Here is a 12838-nt window from a genome sequence, read left to right on the forward strand (position 1 = left end):
TACTCAAATTTCCATTTTGACAAGATGACTCTGGCTGCAGTGTGTGTGTATGTACGCGTTGGGTACAGCACTCTTCCTTTTTTCCTTTTTTTTTTTTTGCCTTTTCTAGGTCTGCTCCTGCAGTATATGGAGGTTCCCAGGCTAGGGGTTTAATCGGAGCTGTAGCCACCGGCCTACGCCAGAGCCACAGCAACTCGGAATCCGAGCCACGTCTGCGACCTACACCACAGCTCACGGCAACACCAGATCCTTAACCCACTGAGCAAGGCCAGGGACGGAACCCGAAACCTCATGGTTCCTAATCAGATTTGTTAACCACTGCGCCACGACGGGAACTCCGAACACCCTTCCCTTTTGAAAACCATGCCTTTAACAACACTTTCTTATGTTAGTGCCATACGATGCCAACAATCATAAAACCCACATAGAAACATGACATAATTCACACATCTTTATTTGTAAAGGTCGTGGGGGGGTTCATTAGAATTCTAAGTCACTGTGTCACTCTGTAAATTAAGTCAGATTATGTGCATGGATGTACTTTTACATATTATCAAACACTATCTGTGTGTTCTTATTATTCTTCCAAGAGAGTCAAGCCCGATTGTGCCTTATGAATGCCTAAGAGTGTGGGCTGTTTGGTAAAAGGCATCTCTTCTGTGTCGACACCTGTTTTCAGTGGTTTAGTTGCCAGTATGTTTCCTCCCCCTTCACAACAAGGGCTTCTGAACGGAGGGTTGTTTTACAGGAATCTGAAATAATCAGAAAGCAATGTGAGAGAGGTCCATGGGGGGCAGCTGTGGCTGGGTGGCAGGGACTCTGTAATTCACAATTACTTGTTCCTGTGACAAAAGCAGGTGCCTTACAGCCTGGGGAGGGAAACTTTTTCGGGCTTGTTCCCTGGGCTTCATGTCTTTCCATTTAATTCTCTCCTCTACCTACAAAGAAAGGGAGAAGAATATCTGGTCTGAGATGCAGAAAGGGTTTTGGAAAGTTTTTCCACCCAGTGCCAATAGCTGCCCATAGCTGCCCATAGCTGCCCATAATTGTAGTTATCCATCACAGAGTCTTCTTGACTGAGCAGAGCCAGAGAGCCAATTTTAATTTCTTTGTCCAGTGGGATTTTCTCTCCCAGGTCCCACTCATTCTCTCTTACTCTATATTTAAAGGGGAACCAAAGCATCATTTCCTAATTAAATCAAAGACAAGTGTTATGGACTATGTGGACCCTCCCCAAATTCATATGTTGCAGCCCTACTTGCGATGTAATAGTCTTTGGAGCTGGAGGCTTTAGGGGTTATTTAAAGTTAGATGAGGTCATGAAGATGAGGCTCTCACAATGACATTGCCACCATTGTAAGAAAAGGAAGCAGGATGATCGAGAAAGAGCCCTTTCTCTTCAAAAGGCGTGTGCAGAGGAAAAGCCATGTGAAGACAGTGAGGAGGTGGCTGTCCTTCTGGGATGTTCTCCCAACCCCATTTTCCACTAAAAATAGTCAAGGAAACACATACAAGTAAATAAAACCTTAATAATCTAAACAAAGCATGGAAAGAACACCCCTTCTTTTAATTCATTAATACAAAAATTGTTTTTAAGCTCCATGTATGACCGAAGTCTGGAGTATGCTGAGATAAGAAAGAAATGAGCTTGTATTCAATATTTTTATGGTTAAGAACATATATCAGCCACCTTTGCCCCTCAAGGGTCAGACTGCAAATGTCTGTGTGGCTATATACTCTGGTCCAGCTCCTCAACTCTACCATTGCAAAGCAAAAGCAGCCACAGACAATATGTAAATGAGTGACTGCATCTGTGTTCCAATAAAACTTTATTTATAAAAACAGACAGCAGGCCAGGTTTGACCCAGGGGCCATAGTTTGCTGACCGCTGATATAGATAAACAGCCAATAAGAAAATGGTAATGCAATGTAGTGGAGACATTGAGAGAGTATTTTCAAAATGAACTCTGTACTCACGCATTGCTTGGGAGAACAATTTATAAGCCAAGGAAACGTTTTCACATTGACTCAGTTTTGACCTTGCTCACAGGCATGGTCCAAGTTAAGGTGATGGGTTTCTGGAACCTGTTTACAGGGCTAACTCAGAAACCAAACTTGTTATGAACTCCTGAGGAATGAGCCTACCTCACCAATCAGAAAGCACAAATCAAAAAGAATATGTAGAAAAATAATTGTGTTATTTCTTACCACATATAAGTAGGAGACTAAGTGGAATCATATCTTTATCTTAACTCCAGACAGGGTTGTCTCCTTCACCGTGTCCTGGGATCCCAGGACCTTTGCACTTTCGTTGAGATTCCCAAGCCCTGTCATGAGTTTACAGATAAATGAAGAACTGAACTCTTCATAGTATTAAATCTTTATATCTGTAAGAAATGTGCCTTTCCTTTGTCTCAATTCTCCTTTTATGCCTCTCAGTAGAGTTTTATCATTTTCTTCCAACAGAGACTGAACATTTCTCTAGTTTCTTTCCAGATTGTTTATCTTTTTTGTTGCTCTTGTAAATGAGATATTTCCTGAATTTGATTTTTTAACTTTACTGTGTCTGGGAAGAAATTGATTTTCGTATATTAATTTTTTAACCAGGCAATTTGTAAAAACTCTCTTACTTTTAAAATGGTTTCTCAGCTGATTCTCTTCTCAAATATATAATCATATCATGCCAAATATTTATAAATTTAATACTCAATACATTTGTCTCTTTTCTTAATTGATTCATACTTTCAAAATTATTTAAATAAAAGGTGGTTCATTTCCTTATTTTAATGGTAACACTTGTTTTCCCTTATCAGTCATGATTTTGCCTTTGATTTCATGTATATTTATCAGATTAAAGATTTATATTGATAATTGATTTTTTATTGGTAAAATAATAAATATTCTGGAAGTAGATCCTGGTATATATGTGAATTAATATGAAAATATTCATTTGTCAAATCAATGGAAAATAATGGTAATATTTGTGTTCGACCTCTATACCATTCCCCAAAGAAATTCCCCATGAAATAAACATTCCAGTGTAACAGTAATACAAAATTGTTGGTAAATTATGCCATTAACAAATTCAACATATGATAAAAACAGTTTTAGAAATTTTTAATGCAGATACTAAGGATAGCAGATAAAGGATTCACCTCTGTAATACCCAAAGAATATTTACAGATTTAACAGAAAAATACATAAAATCCAATAGAAATTCTGAGTCTCCTGCAGTAACACTCAGGAACTCAGAATTTGTTTCCCAGGAAACCCAACCCACTACAATGAAATGCAGATATTTTATGATGCATTATATGTAGTGACAAAATGAGGAAACAATGTGAATTCCAATTATAGGTTAAACATTTTATCCTATATCCATGCCATAGAATATTATGCCAGAAATAAAATGCCTCAAAGCTGCAGAAGTTGATGTGGAGGGATCTGCATTGTGTATTTTGCTGAGGAAGAAAAGCAATATTTAGAAAGTTTTACATATAAAAATAGTCTTCTTAATCTTAAAATGCATGAACAACAGCATTATGTATATGGATTTATGCATATGCATGGGTCTGTATGTGTATATATGCATATATGTGTGTTCATATGTAATTACATAAGTACGAGGAAAAATTAGAAAGTACATATGCTGATGATCTGGGTTACTTGGTGGGAAGGATAAAGGTAGAAGGGAGGGAAGAAGAGGGAAATAAGCAAAAAAATATACTTTTTAAAAAATAAGCTTAGGGAGTTCCCGTTGTGGTGCAGTGGTTAACGAATCCGATTAGGAACCATGAGGTTGCAGGTTCGATCCCTGCCCTTGCTCAGTGGGTTAAGGACCAGTGTTGCTGTGAGCTGTGGTGTAGGTCGCAGACACGGCTCGGATCCTCCGTTGCTATAGCTCTGGGGTATGCCAGCAGCTACAGCTCCGATTCGACCCCTAGCCTGGGAACCTCCATATGCCACAGGAGCGGCCCAAGAAATGGCAAAAAAAAAAAAAAAAAAAGCTTAGGATCATATTTCTGCAGTGATATAAAAATATGTTTGTGTCTCTGTATATATAAATACATATACATATATGAATAAATAAGATACATAATTAAAATACAATACATATATTTGTACTTATACATTAAATGCATTAAGATAAGCTACCTTTTACAAGGTATTGACCACATAATAGAATTATAACTGAGATCAGGAATAAATACCTCATTTCATAGATAGCATTTTTGGTGTATATGGAGAGGATCATTAATAAGTTAGACACAATTCCTAATATTGAAACATCATTAACCTCTTAAAGTGTTATAGTATCCCAATCAGTAATTTATGTATGAGTTTTTGTTCAATATTGCCAAAGAGATTGTTTCCTTAATTTTATTTAGGAGAAATCTCTTTGTTGACTGGAGATTAAGTCTGGAGAATGGGACAAGGAGACCCAAATTTAGGAGAATATGGGAAGAATCTTAGTGTGATACAGTAATTTAGAATAAAATAGTGGTATGTGAATGGAGGGTAACAAAATAAGAAATACCATGGTAGTACTAAAGAAAGGCTTTGCCTAATATGTGGGCAACGGTTGTTATCACAGATACGTGAAAAGACATTCATTTCCGATGTACCATGTTGAAGATATTTTTCTACTGGGTCTACCTTTTAAAGTGCACTTTAAATTCTCTATATATTCTGAAAATGTATCTATTGGATCATTCATGAGACCAGAGAGACGTTAAATTCTGCTAGTTAACATTTTTCTATTTTCTTCCTTTTACTGCCTGCCATTCTTGTTTACACATTTCAATTATTCTGTTATTTGATGCATGAAGACACATGAGCATTTGTTCTTCTATGTGTTTGTGCCCTTTATTATGATAACTCCCTTTTACCCTTTATTTTCTGTGTCTTAGATTTAACTTTTATGTTAATACTGTGATTTATGTTTTGTTTGTGCTTTCCTGATATGATTTTACTCTTTTCACTCTCAACCTTTCTAAATCCATTTCTGATATGTCTCCTACGTATAGCATATAGTTAGGTTTTTTGGATATAATCTGAGGCTTTTTCTTTTAAGAGGTTAATTTATCCCACTGACATTTTTTGGCTGTAACAGATATTTTTGTCTTTAATTCTGTCATTTATATTTTTCCACCTGTATTAATGTTTCTTCCTATGGTATCTGTTATCTTCTCTAAGCCCTTTGTTTTCTTTGACTTCATGTGTATGATGTTGGCTTTAGCTTTCATAAGATGTAATATTTTTAGACTCTCTTCCTTGCAACATTTTCTTCATAATTTTAAAAACTATAATGTCTATAAATTACCTTATAATCTGCTACCTTCAAGTAGTGTCAAATAAAAGATGAGATACTCTTAACATTTTCTTCCAATTTCTCTCCACACTACATTTTTGTAAGTTATGCTATGATTTTTATATTATTTATTTATTTATTTAGTCTTTTGTCTTTTTAGGGCCACACCCACAGCATATGGTGGTTTCTAGGCTAGGGGTCCAATCTAAGATGTAGCCTTCAGCCTATACCACAGCCACAGCAATGTGGGATTGGAGCTACATCTGTGACCTACACCACAGCTCACAGCAACACCAAATCCTTAACCCACTGAGCACAACCAGGGATTGAACCCACATCCTCATGGATGTTAGGTTCATTAATCACTGAGCCTTGACAGGAATGTCCATTTATTTCTATATAATTTTTAAATTGCCAAGGTTAAAACTCACATTTTGTGATGAAACAACACATTTGCTTAGGCAGATTTATTAATATAAATAGAATTAATGCTTCCACCCAATCTGTTCTCTCACAGCCTTTCTAACCCAATATTTTCATTTTCCTTAACCATTCACTTGCTTGAATGTTGCCACCTTTGTAAAATACAATTCCTAGCCCCACTCCCTACCTGCAACTCCTCCCTCATAACCACTCAGTTTTTTCAATTTTCTATATCTTTTTTTATTTATAATGCTTTTATTTTTTCCATTGTAGCTGGTTTACAGTGTTCTGTCAGTTTTCTACTGTACAGCAAGGTAACCCAGTCACACATACACATATACATTCCTTTTTCTCACATCATGCTCCATCATAAGTGCCTAGATATAGTTCCCAGTGCTATACAGCAGGATCTCATTGCTTATCACTTCCAAAAGCAATAGTTTGCATCTATTAACCCCAAATTCCAAATCCATCCCACTCACTACCCCTCAACTTTGGCAACCACAAGTCTGTTTTCCAACTCCATGAATTTCTTTTCTGTGGAAAGTTTCATTTGTGCCATATATTAGATTCCAGATATTAGTGATATGATATTTGTCTTTCTCTTTCTGACTTACTTCACTTAGTATGAGAGTCTCTGGTTCCATCCATGTTGCTGAAAATGACATTATTTTGTTCTTTTATATGGCTGAGTAGTATTCAATTGTGTATGTATACCACTTCTTCTTAATTCATCTGTCCAAGGACATTTAGGTTGTTTCCATGTCTTTGTTATTGAATATTGCTGCAATGAACATGTGGTTGCATGTGTCTTTTCAAGGAAAGTTTTATCTTTCCTTGAAAGACATATATGCCTAAGAGTGAGATTGCTGGGCCATATGGTAGTTCTATATATAGTTTTCTATGGAAAACCTCCATACTGTTTTCCATAGTGGTTGTACCAATTTACATTCCCTTCCAACAGTGCAGGAGGGTTCCCTTTTCTCCAGACCCACTCCAGCAGTTGTTATTTGTGGACTTATTAATGATGGACATTCCTGACTGGTGTGAGATGGTACCTCATGGTAGTTTTTTTTTTTTTTTTTGTCTTTTTGCCATTTCTTGGGCTGCTCTCATGGCATATGGAGGTTCACAGACTGGGGGTCAAATCAGAGTTGTAGCCACCAGCCTACGCCAGAGCCTCATCAACGTGGGATCCAAGCCACGTCTGCAACCTACACCACAGCTCACGGCAACACCAGATCCTAAACCCATTGAGCGAGGCCAGGGATCGAACCCACAACCTCATGGTTCCTAGTCGGATTTGTTAACCACTGCACCACGATGGGAACTCCGTTTTTTTTTTTTTTTTTTTTTTCATGGTAGTTTTGATTTGCATTTCTCTAATAATCGGTGATGTTGAGCATTTTTTCTTGTGCTTTCTGGCCATCTCTATATCTTCTTTGGAGAAATGTCTATTCAGGTCCTTTGCCCATTTTTCAATTGGGTTGTTGGCTTTTTTGCTGTTGAATTGTATAAGTTGTTTATATATTTAAGATATAGACATTGCATTGTTTAAAACTATTTTCTCCCATTCTATAAGTTGTATTGTGTGAGGGTGTGTTCCAGTTTCATTGATTTACATGTGGCTGTCCAGTTTTCCCAGTGCTGCTTGCTAAAAAGGCTGTCCTTTTTCCCATTTTATATTCTTGCCTCCTTTTAAAAGTTTAATTGACCAAAGGTATCTGGGTTTATTTCTGAGTTCTCTGTTCTGTTCCATTGGTCTCTATGTCTGTTTTGGTAACACTACCACACTGTGTTGATTACTGTGGCTTTGTAACATTGCCTGAAGTCTGGGAGAGTTATGCCTCCTGCTTGGTTTTTAATCCTCAGTATTGCTTTGGCAATTCTGGGTCTTTTGTGCTTGCATATAAATGTTTGCATGGTTTGTTATAGTTCTGTGAAGAATGTCATGGGTAATTTGATAGGAATTATTTTGAATCTGTAGCTTGCTTTGGGTAGTAGGGCCATCTTTTATCTTTTTGTGTCTTCTTGTCTTTTCAGGGCTGCACCCATAGCATATGGGGGTTCCCAGGCTAGGGGTTGAGTTGGAGCTATATCTGCCAGCCTACACCATAGCCACAGCAACACGAGATCCGAGCCACTTCTGTGACCTACACCACAGCCCGCAGCAACACTGGATCCTTTATCCACTGAGTGAGGCCAAGTATCAAACCCACAATGTCATGGTTCCTAGTTGGATTCATTTCTGCTCTGCTGCAATGGAAACTCCTGGTGATTTTAACAATATTAAATTTTCCAATCCAGTAACATGGAATATCTTTCCATTTCATTGGATCCTCTTTAATTTCCTTGATAAATGCTTTATAGTTCTCAGCATATAAATCTTTTACCTCCTTGCTCAGGTTTATTCCCAGGTATTTGTTTGATTTTTTTGAGTTCAATTTTAAAAGGTATTGTATATTTGTATTCCTTTTCCAATATTACATTGTTAGTATACAAAAAAGCAACCGATTTTTGAGTGTTAATCTTATATCCTGCTACTTTGCTGAATTTGTTGATCAGTTTGAATAGTTTTTGGGCTAAGTCCTTAGGGTTTTCTATATATAGTATCATGTCATCTGCATACAGTGACAATTTTACCTCTTCTCTTCCAATTTGGATACCTTTTATTTCTTTTATTTGTTGGTTTGCTGTGGCTAGGACTTTCAATACTCTGTTAAGTAAAAGTGGTGAGAATGGGCATCCTTGTCTTATTCCAGATTTTAGCTGGAAGGCTTTCAACTTTTCTCCATTGAGTGTTAAATTTGCTATGGGTTTGTCATAAATGGCTTTTATTATGTTAAGGTATGTTCCCTGTATACCCACTTTGGTGAGATTTTTTTATCATGAATGGATGTTGGACTTTGTCAAATGCTTTTTCTGCGTCTATTGAGATGATCACGCAATTTTTTTACTTTTCTGTTGTTAATGTGGTGTATGATGTTGATTGATTGACGTATGTTGAACCATCCTTGTGAACCTGGGATGAGTCCCACCTGGTCATAGTGTATGATCTTTTTTAAATGTTATTGAATTCAGTTGGCTAAAATTTTGTTGAGAATTTTTGTGTCTATATTCATCAAAGATATTGGCCTATAGTTTTCTTTTTTGTTAGTATCTTTGTCTGGTTTTGGTATTAAGGTGATGGTGGCTTCATAGACTATGTTTGGGAGTGTTCCTTCTTCCGGCTTTTGGAAAAGTTTAAGGAGGATGGGTGTAAGTTCTTCCTTGTATGTTTGGTGGAATTCCCCTGTGAAGCCATCTGCTCCTGGACTTTTATTTGTAGGGAGTGCTTTTATGACATATTCAATTTCATTTCTAGGGATCAGTCTGTTCAGTTGATCTGTTTCTTCTTGATTCAGTTTTGGCAGGCTGCAAATCTGTAGAAAATTGTCCATCTTTTCTAGGTTGTCAAATTTGTTGGCATAAAATTGTTCATAGTATTCTCTTATGGTTTTTTCTATTTCTGCAGTATCTGTTGTGATTTCTCCTTTTTCATTTCTTATTTTGTTTATTTGGGCTTTTTCTCTCCTCTTCTTGGTGAGTTTAGCCATAGGTTTGTCAATTTTGTTTACCTTTTGAAAGAACCAGCTCTTGCTTACATTGATTTTTCTATTGTTTTTTGAATCTCTATTTTACTGATTTCCTCTCTGATCTTTATGATTTCCTTGCTTCTGATGACTTTAGGTATTGTTTGTTCTTTTTCTAATTCATTTAGGTGGTGGGTTAAGTTGTTGATTAGGGTTTTTTCTTCTTTTTTGAGGAAGACCTGTATCACTATGAATTTCCCTCTGAGCACTGCTTTTGTGGCATCCCATAGATTTTGAGTGGTTGTGTCTTTATTATCTTTTGTCTCAAGGTATTTTTTAAATTTCATTCTTGACTTCCTCATTGATCCATTGGATTTTTAGTAGCATGTTTTTTTAGTCTCCATGTGGTTAACTTTTTTTCTCATTTCTTTTCCTGTGGTTTATTTCTAGTTTCATGCCATTGTGGTCAGGGAAAATACCTGCACTAATCAGTTGCATTTCTGTATACTAACAATGAAGTATTAGAAAAGGAATACCAAAATATAGTTCCTTTTAGAATTGCAACCCAAAAATCAAATACATGGGAATAAACCTGACCAAGGAGGTGAAAGACTTATATGCTGAGAACTGTTAAACATTGATCAAGGAAATCAAAGAGACTTCAAAGAAATAGAAAGATATTCCATGCTCCTGGGTTGGAAAAATTAATATCATAAAAATGGCCATACTACCCAAAGCAATCTACAGAATCAGTGCAATTCCTATCAAATTAACCAGGAGATTTTTCATAGAACTAGAACAATCCAAAAATTTATATGGAACCATAAGAGACCCAGAATTGCAAAGAAATCCTGAGGATCAAAAACCAAGCAGGAGGCATAACTCTGCCAGACTTCAGGCAATATTACAAAGCCACAGTAATCAAGAAGTGTAGTACCGAAACAGACAGAGACCAATGGAACAAAATAGAGAACCCATAAATAAACCCAAACACCTACTGTCAATTAATCTTCAACAAAGGAGGCAAGAGTATAAAATGAGGAAAAGAGTCTTTTCAGCAAGTGGTGCTGGGAAAACTGGACAGCCACATGTAAATTGAAGGAAACTGGAACACACCCTCATGCCATGCACTAAAATAAACTGAAAATGGCTTAAAAACTTAAGTTTAATACAAGACACCATCAAACACCTAGAAGAGAATATAGGTAAAACATTCTCTGACATCAACCTAACAAATGTTTATTCAGGTCAGTCTACCAAGGCAACAGAAATAAAAGCAAAACCAATGGGACCTAATCAAACTTACAAGCTTTTGCACAGCAAAGGAATCCATTAAATAAAAAAAGGGGCAATTCAAAGATTTGGAGAAAACTGTTTCAAACGATGCAACTGACAAGGGCGTAATCTCTAGAATTTACAAACAACTTGTACAACTCAACAGCAAAAAAGCCAACAACCCAATTGGAAAATGGGCAAAAGACCTGAACAGACATTTTTCCAACGAAGATATACCAATGGCCAAAAAGCACATGAAAAAATGCTCAAAATCACTGACTATTAGAGAAATGCAAATCAAAACTAGTATGAGGTACCACTTCACACCAGACAGAATGACCATCAATTAAAAGTCTACAAATAACAAATGCTAGAGAGGGTGTGGAGAAAAGGGAACCCTCCTGCACTGTTGGTGGGGATGTAAATTGTTACAATCACATTAAGAAACTCCTGTTGCCAAAGAACTCCATCAGTTCTTCCAAATCATCTGTATCTCAATTTTCTTTGCAAGTGACTTATGATTTATTTAGAGAGCTTTTCCTCCAGATATTTTTCATGGTTCTCCTAGTTGTGGTGCTTAATAATTAAAATGTGCTGTCTTCATTGCAGAACCCTGGCCATTCAGTTTCTTAAATTATTTTTATTTTTAGGTATTTATTTATTTATTCATTTATTTGATTTTTAGGGCCGCACTTGTGGCATATGGAAGTTCCCAGGCCTAGTGGTCGAATCAGAGTTACAGCTGCTGGCTTATGCCACAGCTATAGCAACTCTGGATCGGAGCCACATCTGTGATGTATACTACAGCTCACGGTAACACCAGATCCCAGACTCACTGAGCGAGGCCAGGGATCAAACCCACATCATCATGGATACTAGTTAGAATTGTTTCCATTGCATCATGATGGGAATTCCATTAAATGAATATTAAATGAATATTAATATTCCATTAAATGAATATTAGTATAAAATCCGCCTTCTTAATGGGAACATTGTTTGGGGCATTTCATTTCCTCTTTGGGGTTCAGCTTTTATTTATTTATTTTTTAGGTCTGCTTTATATTTAAGTTTTTTTAAGTTTTTTTTTTTTTTTTTTTTTGTCTTTTTGCTATTTCTTTGGGCCGCTCCCTCAGCATATGGAGGTTCCCAGGCTAGGGGTCGAATCGGAGCTGTAGCCACCGGCCTACGCCAGAGCCAGAGCAACACGGGATCTGAGCCGCATCTGCAACCTACACCACAGCTCACGGCAACGCCGGATCGTTAACCCACTGAGCAAGGGCAGGGACCGAACCCGCAACTTCGTGGTTCCTAGTCGGATTCGTTAACCACTGCGCCACGATGGGAACTCCTATATTTAGGTTTTTTGATGCACTACTGATGTAACTGCATGATGATAGGATTCCACATTTGGTTCTTTCTCATTCTTTGTAGTTTCTGTTTTCATTTGCTGAAGACATTTTTCTCTGAGAAAAAGTATATAGGAAATAACTTTTTTGAGTTCTTGCTCATTTGAACATATATTAAATTTGTATTCACATTTGACTTATACTTTTGATACATGTAGAATTCTAAGTGCAAAATTATTTTCCCTCAGGAGTTCCTGTTGTGGCTCAGTGGTTAACGAATCCAATTAGGAACCATGAGGTTGCGGCTTTGATCCCTGGCCTTGCTCAGTGGGTTAAGGATCCGGTGTTGCCATGAACTGTGGTGTAGGTTGCAGATGCGGCTTGGATCCCGTGTGGCTGTGGCTGTGGTGTAGGCCAACAACTACAGCTTTGATTCGACCCCTAGCCTAGGAACCTCCATATACTGAGGGAGCGGCCCCCAAAATGGCAAAAAGACAAAAAAGAAACAAACAAAAATTATTTTCCCTCAAAGCTTTGCAAACATGATCTCGTTTTTTGGCAGAGAGTGTTTCTGAGGCGAAGGCCAAAGTCTTTGACTTTTTTTTTTTCCTTTGTGGACAACAGCATTGTTTTGTTTTGCTTTCTGTTTGCTTGTTTTATCACTTTCTGACACCATGGAGGCACTATTTTCCTCATTTCTAATATAGATGTGGCTTCTTTCATTTCCATGAAGTTGGCACTTGTTGAATTCTTATAAACTGAAAATTCCTTTCTTTCTTAAATTCTGGTAATTTTATTCCTTTAGTTTATTTAATATATTCTCCTTTCATCCTTCTTTATTTTCTTTCTTATAAATTCCTATTACATGAATGTCATGTTCCTGGTTAAATCTCATTCAGCTTTTTTCTCAA

The 12838-nt window shown here is 36.9% G+C and overlaps 1 protein-coding gene across 2 annotated transcripts in view; it reads right to left on the reverse strand.

Annotated features, from left to right (window-relative positions):
- The window catches only part of AGBL1 (AGBL carboxypeptidase 1), a 1231135-nt gene that overhangs the window by 17493 nt on the left and 1200804 nt on the right, over window positions 1-12838 (reverse strand). The window contains exon 24 of one of the 2 annotated variants that reach the window (XR_014820412.1): window positions 438-938. The exons of the other annotated variant lie outside the window; for it this stretch is intronic. The gene's annotated coding sequence lies outside the window, so the exon portion shown is untranslated. Of the gene's footprint in view, window positions 1-437; window positions 939-12838 lie in introns of those variants that run through there. 2 annotated transcript variants of the gene reach the window in all.

The sequence above is a fragment of the Sus scrofa genome, chromosome 1 (genome assembly GCF_054392235.1).
Source record: "Sus scrofa isolate SSC_HxYL_T2T_F1_AM1 chromosome 1, Sscrofa_HxYL_maternal_Yorkshire_Landrace_v2.0, whole genome shotgun sequence".
Taxonomy (NCBI): Eukaryota; Metazoa; Chordata; class Mammalia; order Artiodactyla; family Suidae; genus Sus; species Sus scrofa.